The 25,751-nt window shown below is 45.2% G+C and overlaps 1 long non-coding RNA gene and 2 pseudogenes across 2 annotated transcripts; all 3 read left to right on the forward strand.

Annotated features, from left to right (window-relative positions):
- Positions 1-1,251: 1,251 nt before the first annotated feature.
- On the forward strand, positions 1,252-2,304 carry LOC136494837 (uncharacterized). Of its 2 annotated transcripts, XR_010768710.1 has the most exons (4): positions 1,252-1,335; positions 1,399-1,667; positions 1,801-2,157; positions 2,238-2,304. It is a non-coding gene; the product is annotated as an uncharacterized lncRNA (long non-coding RNA). The 2 variants fall into 2 exon arrangements; XR_010768709.1 differs by lacking the exon at positions 1,252-1,335 and having other exon boundaries at positions 1,374-1,667; positions 2,238-2,299.
- A 2,144-nt stretch (positions 2,305-4,448) lies between these two features.
- Positions 4,449-9,536, forward strand: LOC136490667 (mitochondrial phosphate carrier protein 3, mitochondrial-like; annotated as a pseudogene).
- Positions 9,537-11,964: 2,428 nt separating this feature from the next.
- On the forward strand, positions 11,965-23,943 carry LOC136490659 (zeaxanthin epoxidase, chloroplastic-like; annotated as a pseudogene).
- Positions 23,944-25,751: the final 1,808 nt, after the last annotated feature.

The raw sequence follows: 25,751 nt of genomic DNA on the forward strand, positions 1-25,751 counted from the left end.
CTTCCTACTGATCCATTTGTTGTTATGCCTATGATGTAATCGTTCGTACCCATTTATGATCTACAATATAAGACAATGATCAAGATCTTGTGAGAGACTCGACATTTTTCATCTATTCTAATGTCTAGATACTCCAAGATCTTCATCACGCGATGATTGATATATTTCTGAGGCCTCTAAATTTTTTAAAGGTTTCCTTTGCGATCTTCTTTGCCTATGATCTCGGGCCTTTGCCTTGCAGTCTTCTGTGTTTGGTATACAACAGATCATGCTCTTTCTACGTTCTGCCGAGGTTTTAAGATATATTGCCATTCCTGTTGTCAAGTCTGGGAAACAAAACTCACCTATGTGGTTAGTAGTAGAATGTCTGCAAACCTTCTACCGCAATTGTTAGCTTGTTCCTTCTTTCTATCTTTGTTTTAATAATTTTCCCTTTGTTCCCAGTTTTTCGCATTGGGTGTTTGACATAGCACATATGACAAAGCTTCGGACTCTGATGCCTCCTATTTGTTTACTATGCTACAGCTACAGCCAAAATCATGAATTGGCTGCTTCTAGCCTTTCACTGTATGCTGTGGACACGTCTATCTTTCGGAGGTTGATTTAGGTTTTGACTGTACTACAAAAATAGTCAGTGACCCAAATAATGATCTTATTCAACTAACTTTAGTTTATTTGTGGTCTTATGCTTCTTTCAACTGACATATATCATACATCATCTATGTGAATTCTATAAAATTATAGTATAACATGGATTAATTTTTTTAATCTTAGCACCTGCAATGAACTATGAGTTTATGCAGGTTGACAACTTAATATCGACTAGGCTTCTCCAACTGTGTTTTGATCCACGAAAAAAAAAGCGAAACCTATTGCCATGTAGTGGAGTTTAGGATGGCTGTCATGCCAACCTAATGCCGCTTGCTGCTTCCTGTTGATCTGGATCATTCAAACCCAGCTACATCGCCTTTTAATTAAGATTTGCAGACTTTGAAACATGTTCTGAAGTTTTTTTTTTCCTAAACAGACTCGGGCAGCGCCTTGTATTTTTGTTTCCCAACTAATAGTGCTATTTCTCCTTCAATCTGATTCTGCACATCATTAGCTGGTTACAGAGACTGTTTCCCCTCAGGTAAAATTTGTCATGTTTGTAATTGGTAGTTAGCACAGGCCTTGGTTCTTCTTATGTTGCTATTTACTCTTGTTTCTCTCTCTCTTTGCTGATTACCTGGCTATGGGGTGCTTCTGATGCTTAGATCGTCTATGCATTGTGATGGTCTGTAAAGACTCAGGCATACAATCCTATGGGATATAATCTATGAAGGCTTAAACATGGTTGCCCTGTCAGACTGCCATCTGCCTACATTTATGACTGATGTGATATTCCTTTGCTTCAAGTTCTGTAGGCTGCCGGTAGATATGTAGTTGCTGGACCACCTGCCAGAAAAGAAGAGATCAGCATGTGTGCTGCCATTTCACCGATTGCTGCTGTAGCAACATCTCGATATTCTAACTTCCCTTTCTTACTTTGGTCCGTTGCTTGATTCCCATTACCTGTCCACATCTCCTTTTTATTTGTTTTGCAAGGATGTACTGGTCCAGGTCCATGTTTGGGGTCTTGCTTATACTATACCACACCATGTAGCTGTGATATTGCCTAGGCAAAGGTTAGACACCTCCCTATCCACTTTGCCATCTCATCCTCTTTGTTTGACCCCTTTAGTATTATATTATGGTTTGCTCGATTATAGCTGTGTTTGCTTGGTATTGCACTAAACCTCTTGTTGGGTTTACTTTCAGCCTGCACATGTACAACGTGAACGCCAATGCAGCCGGCTAACTTGGTAAGCTCTCCTGTTCCTTTTGTTTAGTCCGATGTCCAAATTATGCATGTCCAGTTAGTAGAGACTATTTTATTTGGCCTTGCCATGTAGCGATGAAATAGTAATTTCCTACCGATTCAATCATCACCTAGGATTCCGAAACGATCTGTTGTTTTGGTGAGTCTTTTTTTTACAGTTTATTTTACATTTCGATTCATGCATCTGTGACATTTATTTATGCTCGAGTTAACCTCTTCAGCCATATCAGGTTACTGCCTGTTTTTAGACTGCTTTTACTTGCCTTCTCAATGCGCACATATGCCTCCAGGACCTGGTAAATTTCTGAAGTGTCAAACTGAATCTCCTTATGCCTCACAAACCACAGAGAGCTAACAAAACCAAATCTGCATACAGATTCATCCACCTAGGAAGCTTTTGTCTCCACAGATAGTGACCTCTGAGACCGAGAAGCGAGATGCTAGCAAGGTCATCACCGAGTGCTTGACCTACAATGTTTAATTACCTGAAATTGTCACCGTGTCTATAAAATATGTGTCATGAACCCTAATGTATAAAGCTTGCAAGTGTCGTCAACTGTTATGTTAGCTCTACAGACCGGACCTGTGCATCTAAGGTGCACCATTACCACGCTTAGCACATCTATGTAAAATATATGTACATACCATCCTCATGCTACGACCATGAGTAATTGTCGTGTCGGTTACTAAAAATTAGATGATTGTTTAATCCTGCGCTGCATCTTTGGTTGGATAACCGACGCGCGCAATGGCGCGCGCAACATACTAGTTCCAAACGTTTTGGAGGGGGTGGGCGGTTGCCTGAGAGGTTGCAGCTGCAACCTGCAAGATGCGCCCCGGGCACCCCCGCGCGGCATTTTGAACTACGAAATCACCCACCGGGAGTCAGGGGCCATCGCCGTGCGTCAGGGGCCGCCGCCGCGCCTTCCCGTCGTCCGGCATCGGCCGCCACCGCGCCTTCCCGTCCTCTCGGCATGGCCGCATGGGGAGTCCGTTGGATCACTTTTGCTCGGTCCAGATTGACACAGATTGGGCTTTTAGAAAACGCAGGCCACGCAGACCACTAGCTTCCCTAGTCCCAGGCCGAGATGGCAGCCCACGCCGAGGCTGGCGGCGGCGGCCGCGGGACCCTTGCCAAGGTCTCCCTCTCGTCGGTTCTCGGCCGCCATGGCGGAGGCCACCACCTACCCCTTAGACGCAGTCAAGACGCGCCTCCAGCTCCACCGCAGCCCCGGCGGTGCGGGCGGGCGCGGCGTAATCCGGATCGCGGCCGAGCTCGTCCGCGATGGCGGGGCTTACCGGGGCTTCTCCCCCGCCGTCCTCCCGCATCGTGGGGTACGAGCATCTCCGGTCCACCGTCGCTAGCGAGGGGCGGGAGGTTGGCCTTTTTGAGAAGGCGCTCGCTGGGGGACTCTCCGGCGTTGCCGCGCACGTAAAATTTTCTTAGGCACAAGTAACCTTTTGTTTTGCTTGTTTTTTTTTGTTAGACCGGCGCCCAATTAAGCAACCGATTGATGTACATGCAATGGTTACGAATGTGACTCGTGAATACCAAATCTGTAAGTCGACATGAGATTTGCAGCTAGGTTGTGACTCGTCATTCTCACAGTGTAATTAGTGCGAAATTTAGAACTTATTTTGGGCTAGGTTGGCAAAATGTTGATCCAGACCATACTTGATGTATATTTCGACTTATGAATTTACTCTTTTGTTGGTTTACCTATTAAATTGCACATGGGCAAGCATCTTAGCCAAAAATGAGAGACACTTTTAACTGATTTGTCATCAATTCATCATCAGTCTCAATATTTAAGTAGTGTGGTGGATGATAAAGCAACACACAGTTTTTTTTTTTTTTTTTTTTTTTTTTTTTTTTTTTTGCTTTTTTTGGGTTCAATTGTTTCATGGCATGATGAACCAATGGCTTCATTGAGCAGCAGCAACAGTGAGACGCCACTTCAGTATATGCTCAAATTATATCACTGTCTATCTGTGATTCTATTCTTCACGTCCATAGCATGACCATTTGCTTCCAACACATCTGATCTTCCTTAACAGTTGCCAGTTGCTGATAGGGCCATAGTGGCAAAAAATACTTATCTGAAATGATATCCTTGTCCACTGCTGACAAGGTGCTGGTGAAATACCAGATCTAGATCATCTATGAGCATTTGGTGCTTATAACTATCTAATATCACGTATTTTCTTTACACATAATTATCTCTTGTTGTGTTTAACTTATGTACCTGCATGCTAAGACATGCATTTTCATGCACATAGTTCTTCTTGAAATCACACTATGATTTTCAAGATTTTATGTGTGCGTATATTAATTTATCTTGTTATAAAAGCCCGCCCCTCTCTGGTGGCGCAGAGGGGGGGGGGGGGGGGGGGGGGGGGTTGTCCGCAGCCACCGGATGTCTCCCTCCCTGGAGCGAGGGGCGGTGGGCCTCACGCCCACACGTACAAACGCCGCGCTCGCTCGCGCTGCCTCGATGAGCGTCCATCCGACCGAGCCCCTAGGCTTAGCCGCGTCCCTAGCCGTAAGGAAATCGCTCGAACTGAACCCTGAGCCTGCCCCGGCGCCATGGCGGTCTCCGAGAGCTCGCTGAATGCGCTGCTCCCTAGCTTCCTTTATGCGGCCCCGGCCACTGCCTCCCCCTTTGCGGCCGCCATCGCTAGCGTGGGCGGGCAAACGGTCGCCGCGCCATCTGCGGCGGCGGCGGCGGTGGCGCGGCCCGCTAGTTGGGCGCAGGCGCCGAGCGAGCCGGGCCGGAGGATTGAGATGTACTCGCCGGCATTCTACGCGGCGTGCACGGCCGGCGGCGTCGCCAGCTGCGGGCTCACGCACATGACCGTCACGCCCCTGGACCTCGTCAAGTGCAACATGCTGGTGAGCGTCTCGATGCTGGCTTGATTTGGATAGATGAGTTATTTACGCGAGGTGTCCCATTTGGATTGGTAGGACTATTCGTGATGCGATCTCTGTTGTTAGAGTTATTAGACGGTTGTTTGATGCTGGTACATCATTCTCGAACCAGGCAACCAGCTGCTACCGTACGTAATGCTCTATAAATATGGTATCACATTTTCATTGTCGTAGTAGCCTGCACTGAAAGGGGTAAACCTCACAATGATTACATTCCTGCTTCTTGTTTATGTTCATTTTCAATGAATAGTTGTCGTTATGAACTGATTGCTAATGAAAACTTTTATTGTCTGATCTCTCAGATCGATCCAGCCAAGTACAAGAGTATCTCATCTGGTTTTGGTGTTTTGTTGAAAGAGCAAGGGCCCAAGGGCTTTTTCAGGGGCTGGGTACCTACCCTACTTGGATACAGTGCTCAGGGAGCATGCAAGTTCGGTTTCTATGAGTTGTTCAAGAAGTATTACTCGGACATTGCTGGCCCTGAGTATGCCGCCAAGTAGAAGACTTTGATTTACCTTGCGGGTTCCGCTTCGGCTGAAGTGATTGCAGATATTGCCCTCTGCCCCATGGAAGCTGTTAAGGTCCGTGTGCAGACGCAGCCTGGCTTTGCAAGAGGTTTATCAGATGGCCTTCCAAAGTTTGTGAAAGCTGACGGCTATTCTGGGTGAGTTGAGGTTGCCTACTTTATTTCTGTATATCCATGTCTTCACTTTTTTGTAACACTGTCAAATTTTCCAGACTGTATAAAGGAATTGTTCCACTCTGGGGCCGACAAATTCCTTGTAAGTACCTACTTCCTGCTTGTTGTCAACTGTCACATAAATTTGAATCGCTTTCCTTTCTACTTTTTTACTATACTATGTTTGTGCCCCTTAAGAATCAACTGTTGAAATAAATGGTATGTAAGCTTTGAAAAGTAGATTTTGTATTGCTAAGATGATCAAACTTATCTTGTTTTCAAAAGGGTTGCCACTCTAGCGTTAAGCATGTTTTTTTTTCTCGAACACGCAGGGGAACTGCGTATCTTTATATTAAGAAGAAAAAAAGGGGGGGGGGGGGCAAGAGCCCTTACAACACACACTCACACTCCTAAGCTCTTAGACAAACACACGCGCCTTTTACTAATATAGGAAACGACTTCACCTCCACAAAAGGATCCTTCTGGCTATCTATAGGCTCAAGAGAAGGGAAGGAGCTTCCCTGAGCCTTTGCAAGCTTCCAGAAACGTTGTTCCTCACTTGCGAGCAGCAATGCTCCAGCCAGGCTAGGAGGAGTCCTATCGAAAACACACCGGTTGCGATGGTTCCAAATTGTCCATGCACCAAGGATGATAAGCGAGTTGAGTCCTTTTTTGTGTGAACCATCCATTCTAGACTCTGCTTTGGCCCACCAATCATCGAAGGAGGGTTCATCTTGTGGCGAAAGGGCCTGTAGACCCACTCTTCACAGCAAAACACACCAAAATTCGCGTGCAAACACACATGAGACTAGTAGATGATTGATAGTTTCTTCTTCTTGTTCACAGTGGGGGCAGCGAGCAGGATGTGGGAGACCTCGGCGTTAAGCATGTTTTGTGATTGTAATCTCAACTATGATGTTAATGATGCAATGAAATAAATGGATGGTATCTTCTTTAGTATTCTTGATGCAACTTCACTCATGCTACGTGATTCGTGTACATATTTAACTCACCGAGTGTGCAACAAATTTAGTGTTGTAGAATTCATGGAACGGCTATGGATACTGGTCTCAGTTCTCACTGATGACAATCTTCATTATCATTTATACTTGTTGATATCTTTGTTTTTTATTAGCACAAAAATTAGTTTAGCTAGAATATTAGTTCTGGTGCACATAGTTCTTCTTGAAATCGTATAATGATTTTCAAGATTTTATGTGTGCATATATTGATATCCCACGCTGCTTGAGTCATCACCACTGTGACATGGACCTAGACTCCAATGAGATGGTGTATATTTCTTAATTACTAAATGGATTTTATGCTTTCGGAGTCACACTGATCATCAGCTTTGAAAATGGTGCCCTTTCTTACTCATCATAAGTCTTATAATCTCACTTGTTGACATTTCGTTTTCTTATTATGGTGTAAATGTTAGTTTTACTAGAATGTAGTTCTGGTGCACATAGTTCTTCTTGAGATCTTGTAATGATTTCCAAGATTTTATGTGTGCATATAAAGATATTTCCACACTGCTTGAGTCATCTCCATTATAACTGGACCTAGACTCCAATGAGATGGTGTATATTGGTTAGTTGCTCAAAGGATTTTCATGCATTTGAAATCATTGACTATCAGTTGTAAATAATAATATCATTTCTTTAGGATAACAAGTCTTGTTGGCACTCAATTGTTTATATCTCTTTTTAATTATGTATAAAATATGGTCGCTATAATATTAATTTCGACGGATAGTTCTTGAAATTGTGTATGGTTTCAAGAATTTTTGTGTGCAGTTAAATTATCCGCACTGCTTGTGTTTTCTCTGCCATTCTAGAGCAGGACTCCTTTTTTTTGAAACCAGAGCTAGACTCCAATTTTGTGTACATTAAAAAACATATCAGGTTAATGTTGTAGAGGATAGAGGATTTGACACTAATTAATTTTAAATTTGTGTATTTGATAATCATCTATGAGCATTTGGTGCTTATAACTATCTAATATCACGTATTTTCTTTACACATAATTATCTCTTGTTGTGTTTAACTTATGTACCTGCATGCTAAGACATGCATTTTCATGCACATAGTTCTTCTTGAAATCACACTGATTTTCAAGATTTTATGTGTGCGTATATTAATTTACCACACTGCTTGAGCTATCTCTGTTGCTATGGAGCTAGACTCCAATGAAGTGGTGTACATTAGTTCATTAATCAAATGCTTACAGCTAGTACTCCCCGAGTGCATACCCCCCAAAGGGAAAACGTGACCATACTGCACACATGATTCTTGGGTACTGGTTGTTGTGGATGCCTCTATGCTCATAATGATATTATTTAGTCTGCTTGTCTCAATTATAGTGGGAACTAAACTCTAATTACTTGTGGGGAATGGACATGGGAATTTCTATTATTAGGCCCCTATTTTGCTTGCGTTGCTACATCAATGACTATAACATATTAGATTTCCTTCACGGTGTACTGTGTGAAGTAATTTTGGAACATATGAGCTTGCTTTCTACCAAGTTTTATTCTTTTATTTTGCTTTGATATTTAACCTGAAGGACTGTCCAGCATCTTATGGTTTTACAGTGGCGGATCTAGAAATCGATCACGAGGGGGGCTAAACTATATTACACAGAGATGAATATCAAAATTCTATATTAGTGTCATACTAACATTTAACAAAGCATAAACGCTACACAAGTGCAAACATGTAACAAATATATTATAGTATGAACACAAAAATAAATAACACTTTTTTTCTTAATTATTAATGACCTAGAAAAACCATTTGGTATTCATGAAGCATGAAGATATTCACAGTGAGTCAAGTGCAGCAGACAACAAAAATAGTGGAGAGCTCAGGCTTTCAAGCTTGAGAGGAGCCAATCGATGCTCGATGTCCAGTGCCTGCTAGTTGCAGAGGGCTGCTACCTGTACGGTGCATGTCTGGGCTGTTGTTGGGCTATATCTAAAGAGGCGTATTCAGTGTTTTTCTGAGCTCGCCCCGGGCTGCAGCCCACCCAGCCCGGGGTGCACATCCGCCTCTAGTTTTACTAAATGCAGACACTATGATGAAATTTGCCTCTTTCGAGACTGTTGTTGAGATGATCTACGAGTATGCCATCCCTGCCCCCAAAAACGAATGCAGCAAGAATCTCCAGCTTGGAGTGAGCTTTGCTGGTGGCTACATCGCTGGGGTGTTCTGTGCAATTGTTTCTCACCCAGCTGACAACCTTGTTTCCTTAACAATGCCAAGGGGGCAACGGTCGGCGATGTGTGTTTTCTAGACAATTAGATATTATTTTCTTTGTTTACCTTGTTTTTTGCACTTACCATTTGTGTAATGCTTGCTCAGGCTGTGAAGAAGATTGGTCTAGTGGGGCTATTTACGCGTGGGCTCCCGTTGCGTATCGTGATGATTGGTACCCTCACCGGTGCCCAGTGGGGTATCTATGATGCTTTTAAAGTCATGGTTGGACTGTAAGTATTTCTATTTGCTTGATACTGGTCCCTTGTCAACATTAACCTGTTGGATTTTTGTTCATTATCACTTAATGGGGGCTATTTTTCAATCCTCCAGGCCGACTACTGGAGGCGCTGCTCCAACACCTGCTGCCACTAAGGCCAGATTCCACACAGCCAAACTTCAGACAAAAACTGGCGCTACCCTTGATGACCAAATAGCTCCTCTTTCTTAGGAGCAATTCTTTTATTCTTTTAGGAACTCTAAAATGATAAATCTCAGATGAGTCTCAAGCTCATCCATGCTAATTAGAATGCAAGAAATTTAGGAAGATGTTCACTAGATAATCAAGTGGTTCACGATGCCTGGAAACCATGGCATCTTCATCAATGCTAAATAGAATACAAACAAAATTAGGAACAGGTTTACTTGATAATCGAGTGCCTCATGATAACTGGAAACCATGGCATCCTTTTTTAAAATTTATGATTGTGGAAGTACATAACTATATACTCGCCCATGGGCCATGGTTAAAGCTAATATTTTGCTGGTTCGATTTGTCTAATTTTCCCCGGTATATTTTTGGGCAAGTAAATGAGAGCATGTCTGTGACAGAGCGTGAAGTTCTTGCTGTCTAATATATGCTGCCTGTTCATTGCTGTTGCTGGCAACATCCTTTCTTGTGTACTGAACAAACCTATTCTTCCTGCCTTTTTGTTTGGACTATGCCTATGCTTTGTCATATATGTCAAGCAGATTTATTGAGGGCTTAAGAATTAAGATGGTATTGCACTATTGCTGCAAGTCTTTATTTTTTTGCTGTTTTTAGATCATGACGAGGAAAGTTCAAGTTCTCATTGTAAATATCTTCGAACGGTCGCTCTCAGCAACCGACTCCAACAGGGCTTCAGAGTGGGCGAAAGATAAAGATCAAAGCTCGCCTATGACGTAACAACTTGCCACGTCTCCGCGCGTGCTTCTCTAGTTGTATGGCCGATCTTTTATGGAAGCTCAACGCTACATAAATGTTTGTGACAGTTAAAAGCATCTCTCAGTGAGGCTCTTTAGAACACAGAAATTGTATAGAAATTTAACAGGAATTGGTTTATTTTTCACACAAAAAATGCAGGAACAATAAAAAGGATTCACGTTCTAAAGGGGGCCTAAAGGTTGCATGAAAATTTTGGTAGGGTTTCAGTATCTTTGGAAAACTGTCTCTTTCGAGAAATGTCACTTGAAATGCTAGAAGCTACTGTAAGATTTTGCTGTTTCTCGAGAACAAAAAAAACTTTGGTTGGTTTGAATTTGTGTTTCCTATCGTTAACTATTTTTCTCTTTTACGTCCGAGAAAACGAATCTAGAAACTCAACCAAATAGGATATAACAATCTCTAGCAAAATCTCTACTCCATCTTCAAAAATAAGCGACTCTAAAAAAGTCACAATCTCTATTGTGCTCAATTGCTCGTGCGGCCCTAACTTCCATCCCGGACCCCATTGGAGAAAGATAAGGGTAAAGGTTAGGGTTCTAGTTCTACTCGGCGGACCTAAAAGAGGGTTTGGGAGAGGCGGCTGCGACACAGTGGTGACCCGGCGGTACAGTGAGGTGGCAAGGACACTGCCAAAGCCGCGGGTGGCAGGAGGATTGGCTGGGACGGTAGACAAGGCTGGCGATGGCAGCGTCGCTCCTCGACTGGTTAGAGGAGAGCAAGCGCTTATGGGATGTCGGGGTCGAGGTGGCGGCAACAAGAGCTGTCGGTCGCTAGTGGAGGGAAGGAAAGGGTCTGCGAGACAGTTGAGGCGCCTAGAGGCCTCGAGACCAGTCGCAGATGACGAGAGCACTGGCGAGGCGGCGAGGGCAAGGGCACCGCTGCGTAGGAAGACAAGGTTGCACGCTTCTCAATCGCACTACCAATCACGCCTTAACCTAGCCCCTAAAAAATCCCATTAAGTTCTCGCTCCAATGGACCCTATCAAGGTCCTTAAACTCCTACCTAAAAGAACGGCATGATCTAAGATTGCACTAGCTAGTACTCAACCGGTCACTACTTACCAATTTTACATAGTAACCTATAGTACCACTCACTAAGGTTCTGACCGATTGTTTGCATTAGTCTGTATTCAGGCTTGTGCAGTGCAGTTTGTTCATGTTTGGTTATTTGCATAGGCTCTTTTGCAGACTTACACAATGCTCAAAGCATGTCAATACATTGTTAACTAGTATGCTACTTTTTTTATTAGATTATGTAGATTTGATAAGCCAATAATATCTCTTCTCTTCTCTACACCTAAAAAACACTAAAGTAATCATCTACCTGGTGATAAAAAAAAACATATACACTCCGGTCACAAGGACTACCAAATACGTGTACTATCCGGCCACGTTCCTGGCTGACGCGTGCGTTCGATATGGTCATCTCACATTAATGTGTTATACTCAAACGAGCTTTAAATATTGTAAAGATCGGGCCGCAAAATTTTGGCTGAAACTAACTGAAAAACACTGTTCTGGCTGAATTGTTGTGAGAGAAAAATATTGTTCCGGCTGAAAAAAGAAACCGAACAAGACGAACGTGGCCCTTATATGCACGACGACACTTCCAACACGATTACGTTTCAACATAGCCAGGACAAGATGTGGTAGAATAAGTAGTATAATGAACACGGTTGTTAAGGTATGAAATAAGATCGTTTGAATTCCATATCGAAACTTGAATACTTGGTCAACAATGATAATTGCGTAAAAATAGATTGTTGCAAACATTCAAAACATAAATTATCATGATATTATTTCGTTCCCATACAACGTACGGCTATGATTCTAGTAAAAAATAAAATAGTTCTAAAACGTGTTATAATTTGAAACGGAGTTACTTAACCCGTGTAGCCCTGTGCTACCTACTGTTGCAGGTGTGGTACAGAGTTGCCGCCACAACGTGTCCGCAGAGGATGGTGAGGACATGGCAAGATAAAATCCTGGTCCCGCGAGAATGAGATCCGTTCTTCCAAATGGGATCAGGTGATTGGCTCTAGTTCGTCCTCCCCTCAGCACCACCAGTCCACCAGTCCCGTCCAGCCCCCCTCTGCTCCTCCTTTCACGGCCTCAGCCCAATGGCAAAGTTCTAGAACCAGAGTTGCACGGGCAGCACGGCATAACACCTCCTCCCTCCACCGATCCAGTTCCACTCGCCCAACGTCTTCTCCTTCGCAAAGCAAAGCTTCCTGTTCAGCTCAGCTGCGGCCTGCGGGTCGCCGTGCTCGCGCGCCCATGGCGCTGCTATCCGCCACTTCACCCGCAAAGGCGCACTTCTCGGCGCTCCTCTTCTGCCACGACGAGCCGCAGCAGCACCAGCACCAGCACGCGCTCCCGGCGCCGCACCCGCAGTGCTTCGGCGGCGGCAAGGCCAGGCAGCGGGCACGGGGCAGGTGCGCGGCGGCGTCAATGCGGCCTCCCGACGCGGCCGTCGCTCCCGCACCCGCGCCCGCGGTCGGCGAGGCGCGGCGGAAGAAGCCCCGGGTGCTGGTGGCCGGCGGCGGCATCGGCGGGCTGGTGTTCGCGCTGGCGGCGCGGCGCAAGGGGTACGACGTGACGGTGTTCGAGCGCGACATGAGCGCGGTGCGCGGGGAAGGGCAGTACCGCGGGCCCATCCAGGTCCAGAGCAACGCGCTGGCCGCGCTGGAGGCCATCGACATGTCCGTCGCCGAGGAGGTCATGCGCGTCGGCTGCGTCACCGGCGACCGCATCAACGGCCTCGTCGACGGCATGTCCGGCTCCTGGTACGCCCATCCATTCCTCCTTCGTTTCCTCCTGCAACTTGCCCTCTAGTATGTCTCGGATTCGGATGGCTTGCCCTGTTTCTGCGTGCGCTGTGCTCGCACCGCTACGCTATTGGAAACGTGGTACTCCAACTTCGATGATCCTGACCAGATTATACGCACGAGCATGCCGCGCAGCGAAAAATCAATTCGCGGCCGCGGCAATCTCATCCGACCACGTCACCTGTGCCAGCATGCTTGCTCAGGCCAATAATGGTCAACCAGCAACCAGGGCCAGGGAGGAAGCGCCGTGCCGCCCACGGCGGGAGGGGCGAGCCGACGCGACCCGCCCCGCCCCACCCGACGGGACCAAACCATCGAGTTGCCTGCTTCCGGCTAGTTGCCGTAGGAGTATGGGACTATGGAGCATGGCGCGCCCTGGTCGCCTGGCCTAAGGATGGCAACGGATGTACTCGTGGAGTATTGTCAGAACGTTCTCTTCTCCGCTACAGAGAATCAATCATTTCTCTGTCTCCGTTAACTGTCTCGGGTATAGATTCTTGTCCATCTCTGTACCCGTCGGACATAGGTCGGGTAACAGATACCCGACAGATACTGCATACCTGATAAACAAGGATACTTAGGGTTGCAGTTTTGCAATCGGAGACGTTTCTTCTTCACCCAGGTATAAGTGTCGGAGTCTCGGAGATAACGAGAAGAAGGAACGAGGTTGCGAGGAGGACGAGCAAAGGTGGCAGAAAGACTGAACTGAGGAAGCGAGGAGCACGAGCGCTCGTGAGATAGACGTGCTTGTGCTGCTGGTAGAGATGGTGAGGAAAAATTGAACTATAGTTCCTAGAACACACAAACCATATATATATATATATATATATATATATATATATATATATATATATATATATATATATATATGATTATTTAGATTTGAGTCAAAATACCTATGTTGAGCTTTTTTTGATCAAATACTCGCATAACAGCTCAAATAGTTGGGTTCCCAACGGGTAACGGGAACGGGTAAATAGGGAACGTTCTCGTACTCGCTATACCCGTCGAGGATACATTCTTCTCCATTTAGATACTCACATGTAAAAATATGATCATATCTCATTTTCAAATGGATTAAATACCCATCCATTATCAGGTATGGAGGCCCGTTGCCATCTGTAGCCTGGCCTGGTCGGCCGGTAAAATGGTGCCCGTTTCGTTTTCTATCCGGGGCACCCCACCTCGCGTGGTCTGCGCCGCGCGGCAGGCAACCCACGGCCGCCACGTCCAACCGACCGCCCAACCGCACCGAGGCAAAGCTTCCACCAATCCACCACTCCCTCCTTCCTTCCTGCACTAGAGGCCGAAAGCTAGACCGACCGCACGCTCCACTCAGCTGCAAATTCCATTCTTCTCCGGCACCGGCCCTGCCACCCCCATAAAATTCGCTATCTTGGCAGGCGCGTCCATTGAAGCACCCTTCTGAACTTCTGATCTAGAGCTTCACAGAGACAACGAGCTTCCTCTTCCAGTTCCCAGCTCTCCTGTCAGCCCGAGAACCAATGCCAAATCGAAAACACACAAGTCTCGAGCTAGCAGAGTCCTCAGCTGAGGTTTGACTCCAGCTATTGCCTCGCTGACTGACCGCCGATAAAGTAGTAGCAGTGTAGCACAGCATACCAGCTGCTCACTCATAGCAAAGCTTGCATACCACGACCATGCTGAGCACAGCGCGGGCATCGCCGAAGGCGATCTCCCTCCCCTCCTCTCGGGCCTCTCAGACGGCGATCCGGCTCCACCCCTTCTCCAGCCGCAACCGAGCGCTCCGCCTTCTCGCGCTTCCCTCCCCGTCCGCGCCGCGGGAGAGGCGTAGGCGTAGGCCCGGCGTTCCTCCTGCCCGCGCGGGGCTCGTCGCCACCGCGGCAATGCCGGCGGCGGCCGAGCCCAAGAAGGCGCGCGTCCTGGTGGCCGGCGGCGGCATCGGCGGCCTGGTCTTCGCGCTCGCCGCCAAGCGGAAGGGGTTCGAGGTGCTGGTGTTGGAGCGGGACATGAGCGCCGTCCGCGGGGAAGGGAGGTACCGCGGCCCGATCCAGCTGCAGAGCAACGCGCTCGCCGCGCTCGAGGCCGTCGACGCCGCCGCGGCCGACGAGATCATGGACGCCGGCTGCGTCACGGGGGACCGCGTCAACGGCATCGTCGACGGCGTCTCTGGCTCCTGGTAAGGGAGGCAGTGGGGGTCGTTCCCGCGCCAGAGCAAAATTCTTGCACCAAGTCACCGTGAATTTGTTTGTTTTTTATGCTACCTGGAGAAAATTTTGACTTCCTTTGGCCGGTGCTAGTGGAATTTAGTGCCACAAGGGTTCATTTGTCTGCAGTGTTGGCAGTTAGTACGAACCAATTGGTGGTTGGCTAGTCGTTATGCTGGCCTGTTTCAGTTGATTGTAGTAGATACTATCGTTAACACGCAAGTCTCTTAGTACTACTAGATCTAAAGATATATATAGCTGCCGAAATTTTCTTGGTGCTTATTTTACAGCTTCTGTTTGCAAATTTCCATGGCGTGTCTCTTTTTTTGCGTGGTTAGCTTTAAGATAGATATTCCTTTGCTGGAGGCAGCCATTTGACAGTGCCAATTCGATTCAGGTACATCAAGTTTGATACGTTTACTCCTGCAGCTGAGCGGGGGCTCCCAGTCACAAGGGTCATTAGCTGCATGACTCTGCAACAAACCCTTGCTCGAGCAGTCGGCGATGATGCTATATTGAATGGAAGCCATGTAGTCGATTTTATAGATGATGGCAGTAAGGTGAATGAGCAAATATGTTTTTGTGGCCATGCCAACTTAAATCTGGCTGCAAGAGTTGCCATTGCCTGTCTCTAAACTTGCAGTGTTTGTCGGTTGGGAGTAGGTTACTGCCATATTGGAGGACGGTAGAAAATTTGAAGGTGACCTTTTGGTTGGTGCCGATGGAATATGGTCAAAGGTAATAGAATTAATTCTCCTTTTGGTCAGAAACAAGCACAAACGGAACCTGATTTGCTTGAAGTTTCCTTTTCTGGATAGGTGAGGAAGACACTATTCAGGTTACACTTGCTACACTGGAATTGCAGATTTTGTGCCACCTGATATCGATACAGTTGGGTATGTTACATGGATCATGGAATGATGGGTGTGATTTTCAGATTGACTGAAATTTCGTTGTGCCATGACCATGTCCTCCATTTTCCTCTGTTGAAGGTACCGAGTATTTCTTGGTCACAAACAATACTTTGTCTCTTCAGATGTCGGTGCTGGTAAAATGCAATGGTATGCTTTTCACAATGAAGAGGCTGGTGGCACTGACCCTGAAAATGGTGGGTCCTTACAGAAGTTTTCATGCTTAATTCTTGAAATAGATACTGCCTCATTGTAGGTTGTGATCAAAATGAGAACAATACTTCTGATATGCCCCACACAAGCTTTATCATCTGCTTAATGTTAACAGGCAAAAAGAAAAGATTGCTTGAGATATTTGACGGATGGTGTGACAATGTCGTTGATTTGATAAATGCAACTGATGAAGAAGCGGTTCTTTGCCGGGATATATACGACCGCCCACCTACTATTAATTGGGGGAAAGGTCGTGTCACCTTGCTTGGTGATTCTGTGCATGCTATGCAGCCAAATCTGGGTCAAGGTGGCTGCATGGCTATTGAGGTATGCAATTTCTTAGCCTACCATGGATATGTTCTGGTGTTGATATCTATTACGTAACACAATAACCACCTTGTATTTGTTTCCGTAGGATGGTTACCAGCTGGCTGTAGAGCTAGAGAATGCCTAGCAAGAGAGTGTCAAGACTGAAACTCCTATGGACATAGTTTCCTCCTTGAGGTGGTAAGTTTTTCTAGCATGTTTAGTAGTATAAAGATAGTGTTTCTTGAAACATCCACTGGATTTTATTTGAATGCTTGAATTGGCTCCAACTTCAAAGCAATCCTGTTCTTGCATGGATTTTAAACTCTGGTCCATACTATATAGTAAGTTGGCTGAAAAGCAAAATACTCGTTTGCATATTGGGCCTGCAGTTATGAGAAAGAGAGAAGGTGATGTAGACTAGGCCCGATCTTCCGAAAGGTATGATAGCGTCGATTGGTGAAGACTCGACGTTCACGATCTAGGCTTCGAACCAAGATTGATTCGGACCCCCGCAACCATTACACCACTGCTCCGTTGGTTATCAACCACGCGAACGCGGTTGACCTCGCCGAGAAGGCTTTCCTGCAAGCGAATCGAGATTACAAGCAAGAACGGGATGAACGCAATCTGAAATTGCAAATAAATATGAGGCTTATAAAATCAAGGAGTTCAAGTCTTTATTCGAAAGGACTAATCGCCACAGGCGAACAAGATCAAGAACTGGGCCCTGGTTCACAGCAAGCGGCCTTGGCGGCGACAGTTGCAGCAAAACGACGTCTGTTTCACGAGGAAATCAAGAACTAAACAAAACCCAAACCCTAAGGAGAGCGACGGCTGGTATTTATAGAGTCTTGGGCGTCACCCCCCCTGGACGCGGCCCCTAATGGGCCCAAACACGATACACGGTCCAACGGACCAAAAGACGGTGTCGCAGCACCCTGACAGATTCTGGACGCTGACTTGTTTTGACGATTCCCGTTGATTCCGAAGGCCTTTTGACGTGAAACCAATTGGGTTGGTTTCCTTATCCAATTAGCCTTCCATCCATATGTGGATCGTCGAAAACGGAGTCCCGATGCATCCTGGGTGACCAGTTTAAGGCAGACTGGTCCTGGAGCCCGAACCGGACTCGAACTTGAGTTGGATTCGGCTTCCACCACGAAAAAGATGAATTGAACGCTCATGCTGGACCTCCTCCTCTATTTGGCTTGTATGCAATGAAGTAGTGATGTACTCATCATCCTTCCTTTCTTGAATTGAAGTCGTCCTCGACTGAAGTAGATCGTCTCCTCCATTGGATGACAGCAACGATGGTTCCGGAAGAAGACGTTCATCTTGGCGCCCCATCCTTCGCAAAGGCGGCTGCCATGGTGGCTTCCCTATTGGGAATTCATCCTCCTTCTCCTGTAAAAGGTTAGTACCAACAAGAGGCATAGCACTAGGAGTAGGATCAAGTGGACATATCGGTGATGTACAAGTTAGAGCATAACATGGTTCATCATGATCAACAAGAACAGATTTAAGAGCAAATAAAACTTCTTTCATGTTACTTGATGGTTCATTTGTTGGTTTGCTAAAGTCTTTATCATGGCCTTTCTTTTTCTTTTCAGCAAGTTCCTTTTCATATTGCACAATTTCAGCAGGTGATAAAGGAAGTAAAGCAATGGTCTTTCCTTTAAACATAAAAGTATATCTATTTTGCCTACCATGATGTACAACATTATTATCATATTGCCAAGGGCGGCCTAATAAAAGTGAACAAGCTTGCATAGGCACGACATCAAAATCAGCATAATCATGGTATGACCCGATAGAAAATTGCATACGAGCAGATTGTGTTACCTTTGCCTTACCACTATTGTTGAACCACTGAACATGGTATGAATGTGGAAGAGCACGTGTAGATAAACCAAGAGTCTTGACAAGCTCAGAACTTACTAAATTATTGCTGCTCCCTCCATCAATTATAGCACGAACACGGAAATTATTGACAATGAGGAATATTTGAAACAAATTATGACGTTGTAGCTTGTCTACTGGCTCAACTTGTGTACTCAAAACACGTTGAACAAGGATTGATTTGTAGTCTTTAGTGCATGCCACACTATCAATTACCTCATCAGGATCTTGAGCACTATCCGCAAATTTATCTGCATAAAGATCAGTTGCAAGTGCAAATTCATTCTCTTCATCACTAGCACTAGCATACCCACTATCATCAGTAGCAATATATGCGCGTTTGCTGGGGCATTCTTTAGCAATATGTCCCATGCCCTTGCAGCGGTGGCACACAACTTTAGAAGAGCTGCTAGAGGAAGGTGTAGCAGATCCACTGGAAGAAGGTGTGATAGGAGAATTCTTCTTTACAGACGCTGGTGATGTCTGCACATTAGAAAATTTACTCACCTTGGTTGGACGTGAAGGAATGGATGGAGTCGCGGATGGAGTCGTGGATCGCCTAGGTTGTCGTCCATGTACTTCTCTTTCAGCTTTAATAGCATAATGATATAATTGGGAAAATCTAGTCCATTCTTTATAGTCAAGAACATCCTAGTATTTCACGATGTAAACCTCTAAAAAATCTAGAACACTAATCCATATCGTCCTCTTGTATGTTACTACGTGCTAGACCAATTAAAAGCTCCTGATAATATTCCTCAACAGTTTTACTACCTTGATTTAAACGTTGTAGTTTTAATCGTAGATCACGCTGATAGTATGGAGGAACAAATCTTGATTTCATTCGTCGTTTAAGTACAGTCCAGGTTTGAGGTATTTGAGCATTAGCATTAGTATTATTGTAAATATTATTCCACCAGAAAAGAGCAAAACTAGTAAACTCACTAGTAGCAAGTCTAACTCTATATTTTTCAGGTACTTGATGGGAGCTAAATTTTTGATGTACAGCCATCTCCCAATCTAAATATGCTTCAGGATCAGCAGAACCAGAAAAATGTGGTATCTTAAACTTGGTTTTAGAGAAAAGATCATTATTACCTTGGTTGTTACCTCCCATACCGCGTCGGTTAAAGTTCAACCGATTACGGTTACGTGCATCCTCAGCACGTCGTTGAGCTTCAGCTTCAGCCTCCGTGTCGCCATCGTCCTCCTCAGAGAGATCATCATCATCATCTTCAGGACGTGGTTCCGGATGTCGTTGTTCAACATCTTCAATCCTTTTGGCCAAATTGGTGATTTGTTGAAGGATCTCATTGAACTTGTCATCAAGAACGGCACGGAGCTCATTCTTAGGAACACAGTCATTGAAATCCATAGGTGCGTCCTCGTTTCCTTGGCCGCTGCCTCCGGCTTTTCCTGACATGGTTAGTAGAAAGAAAAAGACAACACAAATAGTATTATCCCTACCAACTACTTAGGTTGTGGACAAGGAAAAATAAGGCACTCAACTCTCAAACGTCTTACCACGGTCTTACAAGTGTTCTTACCAAAGCAACAGGCGGTGCAATCGATCGGTGACTGTGATACTGTTGTAGCTTGAATGTAACAGTTGCAAAGCGAACCTGTACTTGGTTAGAAGAAAGTAGAGCTTGGACAGGCACAATATAGTAGCAAGGAATAACAAAATTCACAACTGAATAGCAAAGCTGAATAAGTAGCCCAAGTACTTGTCTTAGTTGCTGGCCTACTCACGTTCCAAGTACCAGATGTATCAAGTGATGTGGACAGCAAGAATATGATTAGGAACAAGGTAGAAATCAGCACACGTAAATACAGCTCAAATGGCGCTCGCTATGTGCTCCTCTAGATATTGTTTCTCTTTTGTCCCTCTCTTTTTTTCTATTTTTTGGGCTGTCGTTGTTTTTTTGGGAAATTTCGACTTTTTTATTTTATTTTTTTGATATTTTTCCTTTACTTAGGAGCACAAAAGAAGTAACCACAGAAAATATGAACTCAAACAAGTGTAAGACGTGGCCTGTGGAATTTTCAGAAAACTGGATGAAAATCGACAAAAACCTTGTGACCATGAAACGAGGATCTTGTGACCACTTTTTTGATCAATCTAAAAATTCCGAACCCCGACAATGCGGGGATGGACGGATCTGAAATTTTTTTCTGATCGATTTGCATATATGGAACGTCGAAAACGGAGTTCGTATGCGAAAACTAGACCAGTTTTAAGAACGGACTCCGAATTAGAGGACAAAACGTGAACAATATGCGCAAAATTGGTCACGACAGCAAGGATTTGATGAAAACAGTGAAGACAAGTGTAACAAGTAAGATGGCGTGGACTAGGGTTTGATGAATACAAAGGAATCACAGCAATACTTGAAGGTGTTCACGGATTATGATGAAATACAAAGGGAAAAACACAAACTGGACTTAAAAACGATCTAAAATCAGTAACAAGAACTTGACCTAGGGCACAAACTTAACAATGCAAATCAGAGATGAACTTGCACGGCACAATGAGGCTATAGGACAGGGAATATGTGACGATGTATTTTTTTTTGGCTTTTTTGTGGACTATAGGTAATGCAAAAACAGTAATAATCTAAAGAGGAAAAGTTATACCTAACGGACAACAAGGTCTCTGATACCACTTGATATAGACTAGGCCCGATCTTCCGAAAGGTATGATAGCGTCGATCGGTGGAGACTCGACGTTCACGATCTAGGGTTCGAACCAAGATTGATTCGGACCCCCGCAACCATTACACCACTGCTCCGTTGGTTATCAACCACGCGAACGCGATTGACCTCGCCGAGAAGGCTTTCCTGCAAGCGAATCGAGAACACAAGCAAGAACGGGATGAACGCAATCTGAAATTGCAAATAAATATGAGGCTTATGAAATCAAGAAGGAGTTCACGTCTTTATTCGAAAGGACTAATCGCCACAGGCGAACAAGATCAAGAACTAGGGCCCTGGTTCACAGCAAGCGGCCTTGGCGGCGACAGTTGCAGCAAAACGACGTCTGTTTCACGAGGAAATCAAGAACTAAACAAAACCCAAACCCTAAGGAGAGCGACGGCTGGTATTTATAGAGTCTTGGGCGTCACCCCCCTGGACGCGGCCCCTAATGGGCCCAAACACGATACACGGTCCAACGGACTAAAAGACGGTGTCGCAGCACCCTGACAGATTCTGGACGCTGACTTGTTTCGACGATTCCCGTTGATTCCGAAGGCCTTTTGACGTGAAACCAATTGGGTTAGTTTCCTTATCCAATTAGCTTTCCATCCATATGTGGATCGTCGAAAACGGAGTCCGGATGCGTCCTGGGTGACCAGTTTAAGGCAGACTGGTCCTGGAGCCCGAACCGGACTCGAACTTGAGTTGGATTCGGCTTCCACCACGAAAAAGATGAATTGGACGTCCATGCTGGACCTCCTCCTCTACTTGGCTTGTATGCGATGAAGTAGTGATGTCCTCATCAGAAGGCTGCGTGTTGCTATTATTCATGGACTGGCAAGAATGGCAGCAATCATGGCTACCACCTATAGACCATATTTGGGTGTTGGTCTAGGACCTTTATCGGTATGTGATAAACACACACATTTTTTTTGTTATTCAATGCACAGATCTCATTCTCTTTTCAGCAACATTTAAATTAAAGTATGTCACCATCAATTTTATTGGATTTCTGAAATAAGGTTCAGAAATCGGAACTGTATTATCTCATTACCATCCTCCTAAGAGCATTACTGAAGAACTCTATACTGAAACTACTTGAACTGCATACTAAAATTATTTACCTGTAGTTTTTGACCAAGTTGCGGATACCACACCCTGGAAGAGTTGGTGGAAGATTCTTCATCAAGTATGGAATGCCTGCGATGCTGAGCTGGGTGCTTGGTGGCAACAGGTGCATACCAAAATAATTAATTACGGTCATGTGTTCCCATTTCAAGCACATATGCAAGTAATAGGTTTCCATTAGTTTAAATGTCCCACGCAAAGAAATAAACACCACACAGGCTCTCTTAGTTCCCAATTACCATATCCGTACTCATCATGCAAATGGAACTTTTCATTGTGTACAGCTCAAAGCTAGAAGGAAGACCTTTAAGCTGCCGACTTTCCGACAAGGTACGTTGTCATAGACTCATAGTAACCGTGAATTTGATTTAGTACCAGCATTTAATATTTACTGACATCTAGCATCATTCTGAAGGCAAATGACCAGCTTTATCGATGGTTTGACGATGATGACGCGCTGGAACAAGCTATGGGTGGAGAGTACGTTCTTTGTTTCTTCTTTAATTTCATTTCATTTTGTTAAACAAGTGTTTGATTTATTACTTTTTTTCAGTAGTTTTGAACAAAAAATAATAATTCATAAAACTATTTGCAGATGGTACCTCTTCCCAACAAGTGAAGGAAACAGCAATAGCTTGCAGCCCATTCTTTTAATTAGGGACGAGCAGAGGTCACTCTCTGTTGGGTATGCCTAAATAGCAAATTCATTTCTGCCCTAATTGCACTCAATCGAGGCTTTATGGAACTAAACAAATGAATTTTGTTTTGCAGAAGCCGGTTAGATCCTAATGACTCAGATTCTTCCCTATCATTGTCGTTTCCACAGGTTAGTTAATCAAAATGATAACAGGGTTTTAACAAACTTCTCATGTGTTGCATTGTACAAGGCCTTCTATTCATAAACTGCTTGTACCAGTCTTCAGTTTTCTGAACTTCATTGCAGATATCAGAAAGGCATGCTACTATCACATGCAAGAATAAGGCTTTCTATCTGACTGATCTTGGGAGTGAACATGGTACCTGGATTACCGAGTAAGCCCTGAAAGAACCATGGTTCTATGCCCTTCCTTGAGAATTTCAGTAGCAAGATTTTACTCATTGATCTTCATGTGATTGTCCAGCAATGAAGGTAGACGTTACCGCGTGCCACCAAACTTTCCAGTTCGTTTCCGTCCCTCCGATGTCATTGAGTTTGGTTCCGATAAGAAGGTAGCTATATTACCGTCCTTTGCCTTTCATTTTTTCTTCACATTTGGTTTGCTCCTCTTATTTAGCCAATTGTTCATCTTATGGCGTTCATCCCTGAATTTCAGTGAAACCTTTTCTTCTGAATTATGATCAACTTGTGCAAAACCTACAGGCTATGTTCCGGATGAAGGTGCTGAACACGCTCCCTTATGAATCCGCAAGAAGTGGGAAGCAGCAGGGGCAGCAGCAGCAACAGCAAGTCCTTCAGGCAGCATGAATGGAGACACCAGTCAGTCAGTCACCACTCCTATCATCAGCCACACTGTACTGTACAGCATCCGGTAAGGACACGACTCTGCATCACAGAAAGAATATAGGAGATACGTCAAAGCAGATGTTATTTTTGCATCCATGCAGATGCCAAACAGGATTTTGAATACTACTAGCACCTAACGGATTGAAACGATGAGATTGCAGTTCTACGAGAAGAACTGAGTTGTACAATAGGGATAGGCAATTTAGCTATTGTCGGACTGTGTACATTGTTGTTGTTGTACCATCACCGAAAATATTGTAGACCAAGAAGCCATATTGTAATTTCGGCACGAGCACAGTAACACTTTGATCATGTGATATAGTGTATAGTTATTTAGCTCAGAGTCAGATAAGATATGATTTGTTCTTCCACCAGCGCCAGCTCCTCGAACAAAGTTTCGTTGAAATTTATGCAAATTGAAAAAAAAAATCCTAATTTCAGGATCCATATGAAATTTCTACATTCCAAACGTTTTGGAGGGGGTGGGCGGTTGCCTGAGAGGTTGCAGCTGCAACCTGCAAGATGCGCCCCCGGGCACCCCGCGCGGCATTTTGAACTACGAAATCACCCACCGGGAGTCAGGGGCCATCGCCGTGCGTCAGGGGCCGCCGCCGCGCCTTCCCGTCGTCCGGCATCGGCCGCCACCGCGCCTTCCCGTCCTCCGGCATGGCCGCATGGGGAGTCCGTTGGATCACTTTTGCTCGGTCCAGATTGACACAGATTGGGCTTTTAGAAAACGCAGGCCACGCAGACCACTAGCTTCCCTAGTCCCAGGCCGAGATGGCAGCCCACGCCGAGGCTGGCGGCGGCGGCCGCGGGACCCTTGCCAAGGTCTCCCTCTCGTCGGTCTCGGCCGCCATGGCGGAGGCCACCACCTACCCCTTAGACGCAGTCAAGACGCGCCTCCAGCTCCACCGCAGCCCCGGCGGTGCGGGCGGGCGCGGCGTAATCCGGATCGCGGCCGAGCTCGTCCGCGATGGCGGGGCTTACCGGGGCTTCTCCCCCGCCGTCCTCCCGCATCGTGGGGTACGAGCATCTCCGGTCCACCGTCGCTAGCGAGGGGCGGGAGGTTGGCCTTTTTGAGAAGGCGCTCGCTGGGGGACTCTCCGGCGTTGCCGCGCAGGTAAAATTTTCTTAGGCACAAGTAACCTTTTGTTTTGCTTGTTTTTTTTTGTTAGACCGGCGCCCAATTAAGCAACCGATTGATGTACATGCAATGGTTACGAATGTGACTCGTGAATACCAAATCTGTAAGTCGACATGAGATTTGCAGCTAGGTTGTGACTCGTCATTCTCACAGTGTAATTAGTGCGAAATTTAGAACTTATTTTGGGCTAGGTTGGCAAAATGTTGATCCAGACCATACTTGATGTATATTTCGACTTATGAATTTACTCTTTTGTTGGTTTACCTATTAAATTGCACATGGGCAAGCATCTTAGCCAAAAATGAGAGACACTTTTAACTGATTTGTCATCAATTCATCATCAGTCTCAATATTTAAGTAGTGTGGTGGATGATAAAGCAACACACAGTTTTTTTTTTTTTTTTTTTTTTTTTTTTTTTTTTTTTGCTTTTTTTGGGTTCAATTGTTTCATGGCATGATGAACCAATGGCTTCATTGAGCAGCAGCAACAGTGAGACGCCACTTCAGTATATGCTCAAATTATATCACTGTCTATCTGTGATTCTATTCTTCACGTCCATAGCATGACCATTTGCTTCCAACACATCTGATCTTCCTTAACAGTTGCCAGTTGCTGATAGGGCCATAGTGGCAAAAAATACTTATCTGAAATGATATCCTTGTCCACTGCTGACAAGGTGCTGGTGAAATACCAGATCTAGATCATCTATGAGCATTTGGTGCTTATAACTATCTAATATCACGTATTTTCTTTACACATAATTATCTCTTGTTGTGTTTAACTTATGTACCTGCATGCTAAGACATGCATTTTCATGCACATAGTTCTTCTTGAAATCACACTATGATTTTCAAGATTTTATGTGTGCGTATATTAATTTATCTTGTTATAAAAGCCCGCCCCTCTCTGGTGGCGCAGAGGGGGGGGGGGGGGGGGGGGGGGGGGGGGGGGTTGTCCGCAGCCACCGGATGTCTCCCTCCCTGGAGCGAGGGGCGG

This window comes from Miscanthus floridulus, chromosome 11, assembly GCF_019320115.1.
Source record: "Miscanthus floridulus cultivar M001 chromosome 11, ASM1932011v1, whole genome shotgun sequence".
NCBI classification, from domain to species: domain Eukaryota; kingdom Viridiplantae; phylum Streptophyta; class Magnoliopsida; order Poales; family Poaceae; genus Miscanthus; species Miscanthus floridulus.